This window comes from Ascaphus truei, chromosome 3 (genome assembly GCF_040206685.1).
Source record: "Ascaphus truei isolate aAscTru1 chromosome 3, aAscTru1.hap1, whole genome shotgun sequence".
NCBI lineage: Eukaryota > Metazoa > Chordata > Amphibia > Anura > Ascaphidae > Ascaphus > Ascaphus truei.
The window spans coordinates 186,353,591-186,370,526 of record NC_134485.1 but is presented as its reverse complement, the minus strand read 5'-3'; the positions used below and the strand labels follow the sequence as shown (position 1 = coordinate 186,370,526).

The 16,936-nt window shown below is 46.4% G+C and overlaps 1 protein-coding gene across 1 annotated transcript in view; it reads right to left on the bottom strand.

The window, feature by feature from the left end:
- The window catches only part of PPM1E (protein phosphatase, Mg2+/Mn2+ dependent 1E), a 388,527-nt gene that overhangs the window by 313,950 nt on the left and 57,641 nt on the right, over positions 1 to 16,936 (bottom strand). The gene's annotated exons all lie outside the window — the stretch shown is intronic.

The window sequence follows — 16,936 nt, the reverse complement described above, 5'->3', positions numbered from 1 at the left end:
GGGAGAGAGCAGAGGGGGTAGGGAGAGAGCAAAGGGGGAGAGGGAGAGAGCAGAGTGGGGGAGAGAGCAGAGTGGGGGGGTGGGTGGGAGAGGGAGAGAGCAGAGTGGGTGGGAGAGGGAGAGAGCAGAGTGGGTGGGAGAGGGAGAGAGCAGAGTGGGTGGGAGAGGGAGAGAGCAGAGTGGGGGGAGAGGGAGAGAGCAGAGTGGGGGGGAGAGGGAGAGAGCAGAGTGGGGGGGAGAGGGAGGGAGCAGAGTGGGAGGGAGAGGGAGGGAGCAGAGTGGGGGGGAGAGAGAGGGAGCAGAGTGGGAGGGAGAGGGAGGGAGCAGAGTGGGAGGGAGGGAGCAGAGTGGGGGAGGGAGCGGAGGGAGGGGAGAGCGGGCAACTCATGCAAAGCCGGACACTTTAGCTAGTATATAAGGTAATAAAAACAATTGCTCTTATACTCGTACATATTCTACTAATAAATGGCTATAAACCAATGTAGCCCCGGTAAGAAATGGGGGCTATATATCTTTCTCCTACTGGTGCAAGTCCTGTTAAGGGCAGGCCGCCAGTAGCTATCATGGGTTTCCCCAGCTTCAAGCCCTGCCAGGATTGGTGGAGGTAGGCACCTGACTCTGTGGCTTATGCAAGAGACACAGGGGAGGGGCATGCTGACATGATGGGCAGGGCTGTCTCGATTTAGTGGGCTGCTCCTGTGAGTCTGGAGTTAGTTAGTGAGTTAGTACTTTTGGAGAGGAGTGTTGGAGTGCTGCAAGTCAGAGAGAGAGTGCTGAAGCAGAGTCTGTGCTTGGAGCATGCCAGGGAGAGGAGAGGAAAGACTCAGCCACCTTGAGTAGAGCTGATAGCACAATAGTGCAGTGGACCAATGCCCCTCACCCTGCAGAGGGTGAGGGGAGAGTTAGCCTCACCCTGAGGGCCTATACCTTGGGGTGGAAGGTGTGGAGTACTGGAGCTCCAGACAGCCCATCCTGAGGGTGTTCTTCTGGAGGAAGGAGAAGGAGGAGAAGCCTGTACCCTGAGTTGCTGTATGCTGCAAATCTGCTGGTGGTGAATAAAGACATTGCTGCTTTTATCTAAGACTGTGTGTGAGATTGGAATCTCTCTTCCCTGAGTGGGAATTCTCTGTAAGGGTTCCACCCCATATCCCTGGGGCTTATAGAGATGGAGGCGCTTCACCGTTGCTAGAGAAGATGGAGGCCTATACCCCAGAAGCCTGTCCCTGTTATCCCCAATACCAACGCGGGAGACTCAGGCCCTCCTGTTCCTCACAGGTATGCACCACCAACATGCATGTAGCCAGCCTCACTACACTCTAGAGGTCCAATCTGCGACCGGGGGGGGGGGGGAGAACATGGGTTACACCAGTAAAATATAAATTTCAATACTCTAACCAAAAATAGAATTGGTTGACAATTTGCGAATTCTTACCGCAAACTTAGTCAAATCATGCTTAACCTCTCCAACGGCTGAGGGAAAACGCTTTGCAGGAAACTGACAGCAAGGGGTGTTAACATTTTGTGATAATAAACCTGGGCATTTGATATGAGGCTTATGGTGTAATGGCAAATATTATATAGAAGAGCAGTAGGCATCAAAACATGGGAGTATACCTTATAACAACTACTGCAGTTACTGAATGGAGAGGTACAACTGCCCCAAATGTAGCTACATTATGAGCTACACATCTATGTACTACAAATCTAGTTTCAGTATTATTCCTATATCATGAAGACTTTGTGGTTTCACAATTCAGAGCTTGTTTTATCCTCTCGGTTTATAAGCCTTAGGTCTTAAATTAGGAAAGTGACATCATCATGCTGAAATTCATGCCTTATCAAATTCTGTCATATTGTTTAGTGTAGATTATCAGAGAGACGCTGTCGCACTTCAAATGGCTGTGCTTGATTTAGGAAAAACCTGCAGGAACGTGGAGGGATGCCCTTTAGAGTAGTAGTAAGGAAAACAAGTGTAACCTCCCTTCCCCGATTCACAAGGGTGTAACATCTGGTAATATATATATATATACACACACACAATTAGGGACTGCGCTTGGGTGTTGTTTGATAGCAAAAAATAGAGAAAAAATAAAACCTAGTCAAAAACCTAAATAAATAAACTCTTACTGGTAAAAAATCAATGAAAAATAAAATAAATTGTGCATAAATTATTACACAAAGGTGTGCTGTGGACCCTCTTTGATGTGATGAATACAAACTACACAAACAGTCCTTCAAAGTCCACAAAGATACCAGTCCAATGCAAGAAAAAAAAAAAAAAAAGGCACTATCAGGATAAAGGCAGCCTCCTTACAAGGGCACAACGACCTCCCTCTCCACCTGCATAGAAAAAAGAAAAGAAAAAAGCGCCCAATCCTAGTGCATTACTGTGCAAAAATAATTTAATTTCCCAAAAAAGCTCATAAATCGAACTCACAAACATAGAAGATAAAAATGCAGTTTATGAGATTATACTCATGCTCCAAATAACAGCAAACATCCGCTCCTCTGCTCCACTGCTCTGCAGCTCCACCGGATCCGATCTAGCCCTCGTGAGTAACCGTCCAGCAGGGACTCACGACATCAGGCTCTCCACGAACTCCTTCCCCGGGAACACACCACCAGATGACTATAGTTCCCACCGGTGATGCCAGATGTGGCGGAACGGCGGCTGACGTCACACACTTAGTGTAGGGGTGACAAGCAGGTCTGATGAAATGCGTAGGGCTAGGTGTGCTGTGGATATCCTAGCGTCGTTCCGTGACCTGCTTGTCACCCCTACACTAAGTGTGTGACGTCAGCCGCCGTTCCGCCATATCCGGTGGGAACTATAGTCATCTGGTGGTGTGTTCCAGGGGAAGGAGTTTGTGGAGAGCCTGATGTCGTGAGTCCCTGCTGGATGGTTACTCACAAGGGCTAGATCAGATCCGGTGGAGCTGCAGAGCAGTGGAGCAGAGGAGCGGATGTTTGCTGTTATTTGGAGCACGAGTATAATCTCATAAACGGCATTTTTATCTTCTATGTTTGTGAGTTCGATTGATGAGCTTTTTTGGGAAATTAAATTATTTTTGCACAGTAATGCACTAGGATTGGGCGCTTTTTTCTTTTATATATATATATGTAGCCCTGTGTGGTTTGGGCTATAGGTCTACCCTCCTCCTGGCAGTAATCCCTGTGTAAGGGCAGGTTTGCCAGGAGTCATCATGGGTTTTCCCCACTTCAGGCAATACACTGAGGCAGTGAAGGCAGGTCATGAGACTGTGTCCAATCAAGAGACACAGGGGCGGTGCCTGTTGGAGCTACTTAGGGTATTGCCACTTTCTATTTAGTGGTCTTTGAGAGTCTGTCCTTGGAGTGGAAAGGACAAGGGTGACACAGACCAGCCTGCCAGGGCTGGCAGGCTTGAGGCCTCCCTCCAGTGAGGGAGAGTGTGCACCCCATACCTCCTACCCTGCTTAGGGGGTAGGGGAAGAGCTAGACCCACTTTGGTGCCCTAGAGGTTCAGCCTGTGAGCCGCAGTTAACGCACCACAAACACCGTAGCTGCCATATCTCCCAGGGGGTGGGGTAAAGTGCGCTACATATATTTTTTCTGCTTCTAGATTCACAATATGTCAGGAACTAAATTGAGACACAAGAGCCCACGATGACAACACAATTGTCCTTGAATATGCTGCCGAGAGAATCCTGGTATCAGACAGTGTATAAACAATAGATATTTCAGAAACTGGGACAGGCATGGGGAACCAGAGATACAGTATATGTATGAACTTGTTTTGATGTTCTCAAGGACAACTGTTAAGATATCAGATTTGTCGCAAACCGCGAGATCTTTTAACTGCCAAGAAGATTTAAAAAAAAAGTTATAGATTAAATCAGCTAAAGCAGTGAGTAAACTGCAGCTCTTTGAGAGGAGGGGGAAAAAAAACCAACTCTCAACACATTTGTTCCATCTACTATATATACGGTATATTTATTTTTGTCATTTCAAATATGTTTCTACTTTTATCTTCACTGCGTTTTCTTTCACTCTTACTGGGAAAGCCCTACAGTATCGCATGCATCTCCCTCCATCCCCACCCTTTGCAATACATCATTGAAAAATAGAACTACAGGATCTGCACCCTCTTGCATAGGCTCCCTATTCGCAAATGAAGAGGCTGGGAGAATAGGAGCTCACTTGCACGTATAGATTTTCAGGTTGAATACATGGAACAGATGCTAAAATAATGAAGCCTGAAAAAAAAAAAAAAAAGTACACACACACACACACACTATATATATATATATATACACACACACACACACACACACACACACACACACACACACACACACACACACAAACACTATATATATATATATACACACACACACACACACACACACACACACACACACACACACACACACACACACACACACACACACACACACACACACACACACACACACACACACACACACACATATATATACACTTTTTTTTTTTTTTAAACCCTCAAATATGTAAATATAGCGTATTAATAACAAACGTCTGCATTTAAATACGGGTTTTCTCTGTAGCCCTGCCCTATTAAACGCTGGCAGAGTAAAACATTTTTTAGCATATAACCTATATATAGATGTGGCAAGATTAACGGGAACAAATAAAAGTCTGTGACCATGTTACCGCAATGGTGCTTCTGAATGGGACCCCTCCGCCACGTTAATCCTCCCGTACTGCGACCGCGCGTGGCAGCGGCACCGGAAACTCTTTGGCTTGCTACATGTGAACATTTTTAAATAATATGAGGTGTTCAGATCAATTGTATTAACATAGGGAGAGGAATGGGTTCTCCCCTCTTCCTTTGTAAAAATGTTTTACCTCACTCCAAGACTTTGCGGGAGTAGTGGAGAATTGTATGCAACTCAAAACTGAATGTAAATGACACTACTGAAGCTGCTCCCTAGGGTCAGTCATGTATATGTAAGGGGTATTCCCTGTGAATACAGACGCTACTACCTGCTGTGTATACCTGTGTGGCTCTCAGGAGCCTAAGCCTCCGCTCGGGAGCCTGGGGTAAATACATATAACACAATCTCGTGGTGCAACGCCTCCACCTGCGATGGCTCCCGTCAGAGGAGGAGTGGTTCCGCGCAGGATAAATATATATATATATCACTCCACACACTGCATTTAAAATAACCAATGACTTTACTGTATAGCATATACTTATTCATAAATCAACAGGTGTCCCTCTCTAGAGGAGACACTGACTACTGCGTCTCGCAGGACGCTCCCACCTACACCGGGTGATCCCACATTGTGTCCAATACCCCACATAATATGTCCCGCACCCTTAAAGGGAGATGATATGTGTGACTGCGCAGCCACTAGTACCGTATTAATAATATATAGGATCGTTGGTGCACTTGTTGATGGTTACCTGCCGAGCACTCCAGTGCCCGGGCCTGCCAAGGAGCTTCACAAAGGATCCGAAGGCTGACGAATCCAGTAACTAACGTCCGGGGCGATCTGCAGCGGCAGCGGAGGTCTGAGCCCAAACCTCTGGATGGACGCGCGGCGTCCGCTGTGTCCCTAACTGACTCTGTGTAGTAAGAGGCAGGGTCCCTAACCTGGGGCCTGTCCCTACAACACTCAAACTACTGGTGACTCAGGGCTATCTGGGGCCTAGGGGGCTGCTGGCCTAGTGCAGGGAGTCACTGACTCCTGCACCCTACCTCCTTCCCCAACTGCTCCTGACGCCGACTAACGTGCTCCTAAACCCCGCGAAATGTATCTATCCCTTAGCAGGGAGATACTACAGCCCTATTGGCTACCTGGCGTCACCTGACTCTGCCCCTGTGCACCCTGGGGGCTGTATCTCTTGGGAGCTATTCTCCCCTATGGCCGCCTCGCGCGCACTTCCTCTGCGCATGCGCCAACCTCCGCAGTGGCCACCAGCTGCCCAGACCCATTGCGCATGCGCAACTACATAGACAATGGCGGCGCCCCTCGTGGGAGCCGCCGGGAACCTTCCGAGCACCGGAGTGCTCCCTGCTCGGCCCCCATGCTCCAGGAACGCCGGCGGGGCTGCCGCTTGGCTCCGGCAGCCCCCACCATCAGCGAAGGTAACGGGGGTTGCGGAGCAAATGTGGGAACCTGGTTACATATAGTAAGACGGTAAAAGCTATAGTACAGGGGTGGATAACTCCAGTCTCAAGGGCCACGAACAGGTCAGGTTTTAAGGATATCCCTGCTTCAGCACAGGTGGCTCATCGACTGGGTCACGTGTACTGAAGCAGCGATATCCTTCAAACCTGACCTATTGGCAGCCCTTGAGGTTTGGAGTTACCCATCCCTGTAATAGTAGGTAGTACAACACATAATATTTTATATAAAAGCAGCAGAGGTTTTTATGTTTCACTGGGCCCAAATTGAAACACTGTGTGGCATGTAATCCTCTGCTGACTTCTAGAGGAAATATTTGCCTTTCATTTCCATATTTATTTGAGTAGTAATAGCAAAGCATTTCCACGCTGTATTAAAGCTGGGACGCCCCTCCACATCCCCACTTCCATTTCCTAAATTTTGTTGCCGATTTAAAATCATTTAACAAGACTTACTATGTTTTCTAACTCATTTAGTGTTATTCTGATGTGTGCCGAGCATGGCACTTCTGAGGTATCTGCTTGTAAATGTCTGCACCTTTTTATCACTTAACATTTCTGGTGTTTACTCCGAAGGGTGTACAAAGGCCTGTGTGATTAAATTAATGTCTAATGAGAAACTAATGAGATGCTTTGTGACAATCTCCGTTTGCTGCCCTCCTCCCACATCTCCTTCACTTCAGTCTTATTTATTGACAGATATATATATATATATATATATGTGGCATTGCTGTTGATGAGAGCTTGCAAGTCAACATCTTATGTGACAAGCAGTAGGGATTTCATTTTCTTGAAGCGGTATACAAATACTTCCACTGGAAAATGTAATCTATTTGTAAAAAAATGTTTGTGACCTAAATTAAATTGTTAGCAATGTATAAACAATTCTTAGAAAAATGTTTCCCCCCCATTTTTTAAATGGATGGAAATTAAGGGGTCCCTGGAGCAGAGTTACATTAATTTCAACTCCAGGGACCACCTGCTTCCTCAGATACATACCTGTAAAGTTAGCGCAGAAACGTCACCTCTAGAGGAATCAAATGGTGGTTTAAAGCCGCCACATTACGTCATCTTATTGGGCTGCGTGATAAAGGGGATTTAAATATGCAGAAATACCAGCTCTAGCATTACAGGTAAACATCTCAGGGAACAGGGCGTACCCAGAACTGAAATTAACATCGTTCAACTCCAGGGACCCCATCCTTCCCACCCTTGATAATAAAAACAAACAAACAAACAAAGCTTATTTTAAAACATGACCTTTTGCCATTGAAAAAAATGATCTAATAGGGCATATTAAAATGTATTCCTCTGCCGCACTGCATGTCTGAATGGGGACAATACAGTGAGAAGAGGAAATCCTCTAGTATAGGCTTCTGAAACATTTCACATGACAATAGTCTATGTAGTGCATTTTCCAAAATCATACACTACAGGGGTTCTCTGAAGTTCGCAGTGCGAGGAGACCACATACTCTGCAATTCATGTAAACTCGGTTTATATACTTTATATCTGGTAATCGATTATCTACTCCAGGTTTTGAAGAATAATCCATGCCCACGAGCCTGTCATTCTGACATCCATGAGCACTTCACTAGCAGCATTGCACTCTGATTCTCTTCTATTTCCCTACAATCTGGCAGCTCCTGAAATACTGCATCTGCAGGAGCTCTGACAGCAAAATCCCTCCCAGTCACGCAATGCATCAACGTCAAGGCATCTGTCAACATGAAAAACCGAATACTTCACACAGCATAAAGGAAATGTCCTCCACTGAAACCAACAATACTGCACTGTATGAACAACAAGTATCTTACTATGGGCTAGATTCATGAAGGGTCGGTACAGGTTTACGCACCCGATCAGGCAGGAACTCATTTACTTGAATGGAAGTTAGGGTTGGTTTTTGGTACACTAACTCGTACCAGCCCTTGATGAATCTGTGTCTATATTTCAAACATCTTATCGGGTGTGTTAAAGATGATGCAAACATTTATTTGGACATCATGTTGATATTAGGCCAGATTTACTATATTTAAGCAGTGCTACTCCATGGGGCATCTTCCATGTTTGAAGACAACTTGTGGTCCTATTCAAATGGACCAGAAGGGGCTACATTTACGAAGCAAATGTTACTATATACAGTAAGACACCTTCAACGTGCTGACACCTTATAGATGGTGATCGTGAGTATATATATTGGGCCATGTTTACTAAACCTAACAACATAAAAATAAGTTGTTTTATGTAGTTAGGCTTAGTAAATACAGCCCAATATCGATACTTTACTTGCCCCAACTGTGCAATACAATTATCCAACTTAATTTACAATTGTGTATTATGGCTTATATTTACTAAGCAGTGCAATTCCATAAGACACCTTCCATCTCCGGCAGACACCTTATATACCCCCATTTAAGTGAATAGATCAAAAGGTGCCTTCCAGCGCCTGTAAGGTGTTTCATGGCATAGCACCGCTTAGTCAATATGGCCCTATATATTTTAAAAAGCAGATACAAGCCTACTTTTTAAAAAAACAATGCAGTTATCAAGACCATCTGTTTTGGGGGCGCTAAATGCAATATATACTAACTAGAATAAACACCTAGGGATAATTCATAGAAATTAACTTCCCTGTTCCTTGCTCTCTACCAGTATAGTTTGCTAGGAACTAAGCAGCTGACTGGGTCTGTGTTAGAGCACCATACAGCTTTTTTTGCTCTTAGTTTGGTACAATGGCCCACGTCATCCCTTCACTAGGGAATGTCATCATTCATGATCAAGGATCTCTGATAGAAGAGAGAGCAAATCCTGTAAACCAGCCGTGAAAAAATGTACAATAACGTAATTCAGGATGTTCCCTCTGGTCTTTAAAATATAACTTATGAGTGTAATTTGCTCACTTGCATTAATGGCCTCAGACATTATACCTACTGGGGTGCCAATCTTTGAAATAAAAATTATTTTCTTAAAATGACAAATATTCGGAATCCCCAAATTTCACGCACTTGGGTCCTTAGATACTGATAGCTACAGTAATGTTTACCACAGAAAGGCATTACTGCATTTTAAAAAGGTCAACCCACAAGGGGCAAGATCAGAAAGATTGGTTTGCTTGGTCAACAACTACAAAAACAATATTTTTATATAAAAGTACAGGTTCTTTTTTTTCGTCATTGAAATCTATGAGGCTGACTCAAAATCAGTAAGACTCACATATTCATTAAGAGTTGTAATATCTAGAGTTTGTGATCTTTACAGTTTGTTATGAGTTGTTGTTTGTGATATTCATGCCAGTACCCACAATTCTGCACATCTACATCTCCCACTGTATAACTAGTGTATTGTACAGTATATAAAAAGAAACATTAGCTTGCTGATCTTTTAATCTAACTGGTGTCAATTATTAAAGTCTCCCGCTTGCAAAACCAAGGCAAAAAACGTGTACCAAATTCATCAAGGCCAATGGGATTTTTTTCTTCTTTAATAAATCAGCAGTATTTTTCACCCATTTCTGCAGACGAGTGACTGATAAATAATAAAGAAAGAAGGATGAGCAAATTACCACCAAAGTATATTATAATTTTGTTTCTCTTTGCACAATAATTTCCCTATGTAAAATATGAAGACAAGGCTCTGAAATATAGCACACAGTACCACTACTCCAGTATTTTAGTGTAGTGTTATTCAACCAAGCTTCCTAGGAGCCCTTGGGTTTCCCAGGCACCCTTAATAGATACCCTGCAATTTAGAGGTCATTTTTAGAATTGTACCAAATACAGAAGAGTTTACAGTGCATCTGATCTCAGACACGCTATTAGACAGGGTTGGGGCTCCTTACAGTGCATCTGATCTCAGACGCGCTATTAGAGAGGGTTAGTGTTCCTTATAATGCATCTGATCTCAGACGCGCTATTAGAGTGGGTTAGGGTTCCTTATAATGCATCTGATCTCAGGCGCGCTATTAGAGGGGGTTGGGGTTCCTTACAATACATCTGATCTCAGGCACGCTATTAGAGAGCGTTGGAGCTCCTTACAATGAATCTGATCTCAGACGCGCTATTAGAGAGCGTTGGGGCTCCTTACAATGCATCTGATCTCAGACGCGCTATTAGAGAGGATTGAAGCTCAGCTGCCTGTTATAGCAAAAACATGTTAAACAGCCTGATGTAGTGGGTCTGGATGCCATCAGAGGGGATAGATACTTTACATAATGTAACGAAGCTGCCTTGGCTTGTTTTCTATCCTTGCACTTCATTAGCAACCTCAGTGATGAGATCAAGTAACATGAGTACCTCTAACCCCTTTACTCAATGGGCATTCCCCAAGGATACATTGTAAACTAGCAGTCCATGATCTTTAATAGAAACAGCACTAGAATAAAGCAGATTTGCTTTTATTTTAATTCAATGAGTCCCTGTGTGGCGCAATTGTTTTAATTCTAATAATCAGAGAAAATTAGCGTGCCTCAAATTAAATATTACTGTGGGTCTTCCGTTCAATTACACAGATCGTTGCTGGGCATTATTTATCCAAATTCTATGGTGTATTGGAAAGATTTGTTTTCCGTGAATAATAGAAGTCTTTTTTCTGGCATTGCTGTCGAGAAATTATTTTCTTATAAACTGGTACCACATAAATTTACTGCAATAAATAAATAAATATATATATATATATATACATACAGTGTTCGACAAACCTATACATTTGCTCGCCCCGGGCGAGTGGATTTAACCCCCGGGCGAGTAAATATTGGCCCAAGCAGCACACGTTTGGTACTAGGTGGCGAGTAGATTTTTTTGTGTGACGAGTAGATTTTTTGGTGATTTGTCAACCACTGTGTATATATATATATACACACACACATACACATACAGTATCTCGATAGCTCACATAAATAAAAACATTTTGTTAGCAACAGAACGGTATCTAGTCGTTTTTAATTTTTTATATATATATACATGTAGAGGTATCAGTACCGTGTTAGCCGAGCTTCAATAATCAAAAAAATAAATAGATGATACCGTTCTGTGGCTAACGAAATGCTTTTATTTGTGCGAGCTTTCGAGATACACTGATCTCTTCTTCCGGCGATGTTACAATGAATGAAGCAAGCAAAAGCTATACTATAAACAGTGTCTATTGGAATGTTATCTGTGCTGGTCCTTCCCCCGGTGTGGATGTGATTTATGGCTGGAGGTGTCAAAAGGTTCCTGAAAGCAAGTGATGAAAGAGTGTGTTTGTGCATCGGTGTGAATAAAAATGAATGGAGAGCCCACAGTATATACAGTGCTTTACAAAAGGTGTGTGTGGAGTGGGAGTGGATATAAATGGTGTGGGTGTGGAAATGTGAGAGTTAGTAGCACAACTAAAAGTGTGTGTGGATACTATGTGGTCCCTATGTGGTAATATATATATATTTATATTTCATTGTGTGTCCATATTTAAAACATACAGGACACCTACAGGCTCATTTTGAACCCCCAAAATAACCACAACATATATATAAGCATGTAAGTGTCACAGAGGAGTGCTACTGAGCATGGCAATATATATTTAAAACCAGAGACAGAACATGAAACACAGACAGAGCTCAGTGCACATCCAGTGAAACTTATACACGGTACAGTGCCTAAATATATATGTATAGATATCTATTAAATAAAATGGTGCTTTAGTTTAACACTTTGGCCAGATGGACGAAACGCGTAGAGTGGAGGCTCTAAGACAATTCTTGGCTCCCCTATCCAGTTTCTACATTCAGCAAAAACTCCCGAGCACTCCTGGATAGTACACTCGAGTTGCGGCCGTTATCCCGGTTGAGTGACGTCAGCGGGCTAGTCTCGCGAGATCGGAGGAACAACCAGGAAGCTCAGGAGTATAGCTGCAGCCGGAGGAGAGCCACTACGGAGGATCTCAGCGTTCCACGTGGAGGACAAACACAGCGTGACTCCAGGCAGCAAAGACATAGTGATTCCAAGCAGCAGGGCGGAGAGGATTATTATATCCTATATGCTTATTAACATCTGCTACTTTGCAAGTAGCGATCTATTATTGCGCATATTCTTTTACTAAAACGTACTTCACTATATTTTGTTTCTCTTCATTTCATTTCAGAACAACCAGCAATTCCCAATTATCCTCAGTCCATTTATGCTCAATTTTTATTGTTTAGTTAGCAGCTTTGCGCCGATGTTCTTCCCTTCCCCTATATATGTGCTATTGTGTATAGCTTAACATTCAGGCAGCAACTGTTACTATTTTTTGTTTAATTGTTTTAATTTGCGCACTTAGTATTTTTATAATGTATAGATATCTATGAAATAAAATGGTCTTTTAGTTTAACACTTTGGCCAAAATGTTATACTAAAGGACCATTTTATTTAATAGATATCTATACATATATATTTAGGCACTGTACCGTGTATAAGTTTCACTGGATGTGCACTGAGCTCTGTCTGTGTTTCATGTTCTGTCTCTGGTTTTAAATGTGTCTATATTTATAATGATTCAGTGTGTGTATTATATATATTCCTGTGTACGCTCAGTTGTACAGTGGGACAAAAAAGTTTGGGGAGGGGCGTTTTTTTTTACGGTGCGTAGCATTTTTTTATCATTTGTTTATATATGTACTCGCTTGTTCGTTTGTGATGGGAGTATGGCAGTGGTGGGATTCTGCCGGTTCGCTCCGGTTCGTGAGAACCGGAACCTAAAATGTTCTTAGTTCCTAGAACCGGTGCCAGCCCTCCCTACCCCCACAGAACTCCGCACTGTGTCCTGCTGCTGCTGCAGGACCCCATGTGGAGAAGCAATCAGCCGGAGCTCTGCCTAAGGGCTGGGACCCGCTGCGCCCGGTGGCGCGGGCGGCCGCGTTAGCGCTACTCGCCATTGCCTTGTAGCCTCACGATCCCGTCCCAGTCCCTCCTCACTGCCAACTGACTACGTACTGTGACGCGTCAGCCAGCGGGGGATACCAGAGAATTGTGTTCCCGTGCGGCGACGCGTCACATGGTACGCGAGTCAGCCAATGGGGAGGAGGGGAGGGAAGGAGCTAGATGGGAGGCGCCTTGGGCGGGGAGCAGGGAAGGAGCTGCAAGTTAAAGTGTGTGTGTGTGTATATGTGTGTGTGTATATGTGTGTGTGTGTGTATGTATGTATGTGTGTGTGTGTATGTGTATATGTATATGTGTGTGTGTGTGTGTATGTATGTGTGTGTGGGGGGGTGGACGGCACCACGATCAGATCCCACACACCTCCCTCCCACTCCCGCCCCCCTCCCGGCTCCCTACAGACCGCATATCGCGGTGTGTGTCTGTCAGCGCCCCGCCTGTCTGCAGTGCGGGCGCGCTGACTGAGGGAGCGGGGCCTTAGCCTAACACTTCCTGCATCTTCACGGCGCCAGGTCAGGGGAGGAGGGGGGGGGGGGGAGGTCAAGGGGGTGGGTATGGAAGCCCAGAGCATGCACAAGCTTTTAACCCTGGCATCACTCCAGCAAGCCTAGAAGAAGGTGAAAACCTGCCTGCTGCTGCTCCATTGTGTTTCTGACTACAAGGTAAGTGAAGTAGCCGATACAGCAGGCAGAATTTTTTTTTAACTTTCAGCACTTTTGGACATTTTATTACACTGGGACTGCTGGAATTGGGCCTCCCTGGTCTCTCTCTGCCCTCCCTGATCTCTCTCTTCCCTCCCTGGTCTCTCTCTGCCCTCCCTGATCTCTCTCTGCCCCCCCGTCTCTCTCTGCCCCCCCCCCCGTCTCTCTCTGCCCTCCCTGATCTCTCTCTGCCCCCCCATGGTCTCTCTCTGCCCCCCCACCCTGTTCTCTCTCTGCCCCCCCTCTCTGCCACTCCTGGTCTCTCTCTCTGCCCCTCCTGGTCTCTCTCTGCCTCTATGGTCTCTCTCTGCCCCATCTGGTCTCTCTCTGCCCCTCCTGGTCTCTCTCTGCCTCTATGGTCTCTCTCTGCTCTGGACAAAAGAAACAGTATAATGACAATCGTAGCGACTGCTAGAACTGGGCCTCCCTGGTCTCTCTCTGCCCTCCCTGATCTCTCTCTTCCCTCCCTGGTCTCTCTCTGCCCTCCCTGATCTCTCTCTTCCCCCCCTGGTCTCTCTGCCCCCCCTGGTCTCTCTCTGCCCCCCCATGTCTCTCTCTGCCCCCCCATGTCTCTCTCTGCCCCCCCCCCACCCTGGTCTCTCTGCCCCCCCCCCCCCTGGTCTCTCTCTGCCCCCCCCCCCCCACCCTGGTCTCTCTCTGCCCCCCACACCACCCTGGTCTCTCTGCCCCCCCCACCCTGGTCTCTCTGCCCCCCCACCCTGGTCTCTCTCTGCCCCCCCTCTCTGTCCCTCCTGGTCTCTCTCTCTGCCCCCCCCACCCTGGTCTCTCTCTGCCCCCCCACCCTGGTCTATCTCTCTGCCCCCCCACCTGGTCTCTCTCTGCCCCCCCACCCTGGTCTCTCTCTCTGCCCCCCCACCCTGGTCTCTCTCTCTGCCCCCCCCACCCTGGTCTCTCTCTGCCCCCCCCCACCCTGGTCTCTCTCTGCCCCACCTGGTCTCTCTCTGCCCCCCCACCCTGGTCTCTCTCTCTGCCCCCCCACCCTGGTCTCTCTCTCTGCCCCCCCCCACCCTGGTCTCTCTCTGCCCCTGGTCTCTCTCTGCCTCTCCTGGTCTCCCTCTCTGCCCCCCCCACCCTGGTCTCTCTCTGCCCCCTCACCCTGGTCTCTCTCTCTGCCCCCCCACTCTGGTCCCTCTCTCTGCCCCCCCCCCCACCCTGGTCTCTCTCTCTGCCCCCCCCCCCACCCTGGTCTCTCTCTGCCCCCCCCCACCCTGGTCTCTCTCTCTGCCCCCCACCCTGGTCTCTCTCTCTGTCCCCCCCCACCCTGGTCTCTCTCTCTGCCCCCCCCCACCCTGGTCTCTCTCTGCCCCCCCCACCCTGGTCTCTCTCTGCCCCCCCCCCACCCTGGTCTCTCTCTGCCCCCCCCCCGGTCTCTCTCTGCCCCCCTCTCTGCCCCCCCACCCTGGTCTCTCTCTCTGCCCCCCCCCCCTGGTCTCTCTCTGACCCCCCTCTCTGCCCCTCCTGGTCTCTCTCTGCTCTGGACAAAAGAAACAGTATAATGACAATCGTAGCGATATGGAAATATTTTAACAAAGGCAAATAAATAATTTATTTCAATCAAATATTGTTGGTTTTCATTTTTCACTATAAAAGGGCGGTATGGTCTACCTCTCTCTTCCCCCCTGTCTCTCTCCCTCTTCCCCCGTCTCTCCCTCTTCCCCCCACCCGTCTCTCTCCCTCTTCCCCCCCACCCATCTCTCTCCCCTCTTTCCCCCCAACCGTCTCTCTCCCTCTTCCCCCCCACCCATCTCTCTCCCTCTTCCCCCCGTCTCTCTCCCTCTTCCCCCCCGTCTCTCTCCCTCTTCCCCCGTCTCTCTCCCTTTTTCCCCCGTCTCTCTTCCTCTTCCCCCCCGTCTCTCTCCCATTTTCACCCGTCTCCTCCTCTTCCCCCCCGTCTCTCTCCCTCTTCCCACCCGTCTCTCTCCCTCTTCCCACCCGTCTCTCTCCCTCTTCCCACCCGTCTCTCTCCCTCTTCCCACCCGTCTCTCTCCCGTTCCCCACCCTCTATCTCTCCCCCCCTTGTTTCTCTTTCCCCCCTTGTTTCTCTTTCCCCCAACCCTTGTTTCTCTTCCCGCCCCCCCCCCCCCCCCGTGAGAGAGAACCTGTTGCTAAAAATGTTGAATCCCACCACTGGAGTATGGTGCTAACTGGGATAAATGATTATTTATACAAAGGAGAGAAAAAGATCCCAGGTGAAGTGAGCCCTCAGTACCACCAATAAAGTCTATTACAGCACTTATGCATGTCTTATAGCTCTGCTCCTATATTTCTGTGGGACTTATTTGAACCTAGCCTGATGGCCTAAACAAACACACCCCAGTTTATAACAAGCACATTGCATCACTTAAAGGCAGTAGATACTCAGCATAGTTACGCACACTTGGGTATTTAACCCCCTACTTCATATACGGATTTACTACATATCAATAGGCAATAGACCCTGGCAACATTTCAATCCTGAAATTAGTTTGTTTTGTACTATTCGCCATCTATTTTTGTTCACATTTATTTTATAGATACCTAATATACAGTAGTACTGCGTTTAAAGTAAACAATTTACACAATCATCACTACTTAGGGGTACTGAGTGCACACTTCACCTGGGATCTTTTTCTCTCCTTTGTATAAATATTTATAACATAAATATATGTAGGAAAAAGTATAAGGTGGGAAAATAGTATAAACAAACAATATGGTTGATATGCAATGGATGCTACCACAATGTGTAGGATGCACACAACACCAATTAATATAAAAGGACAGACAAATCAAAGGGCGCAAACCAATGCAAACAAATGCATAAAATAAAAAACCCTTGTGGGGATATGGTACAATGAAAGTCCAATAAGTGAAATCCGGGACTGGATAGAACCTAAAAACGAGAGAGATAGCCAATATGGTGAAGTAAGTACAGTATATTAAGTTCCACACAGCAGATGTGGCAGATAAAAATGGGCATTTCAGGATAAAATCCTAGTCTTTAGCTGCAATAATGGAAACGATAGCTGCCAGGATCTGTTGCGCAGTCAACAGAAGATGCCGTCTGCTCTCTGACGCTTGTGCTCCAGACCCCTCCTCCTCGATCTCCAAGTCTCGCGATGGTTGCGCGATGACGCTAGATCGTGACGCCTATAACCGGAAATGTATCAGTCGGTTTGGTCAGCTAGAGGAATGC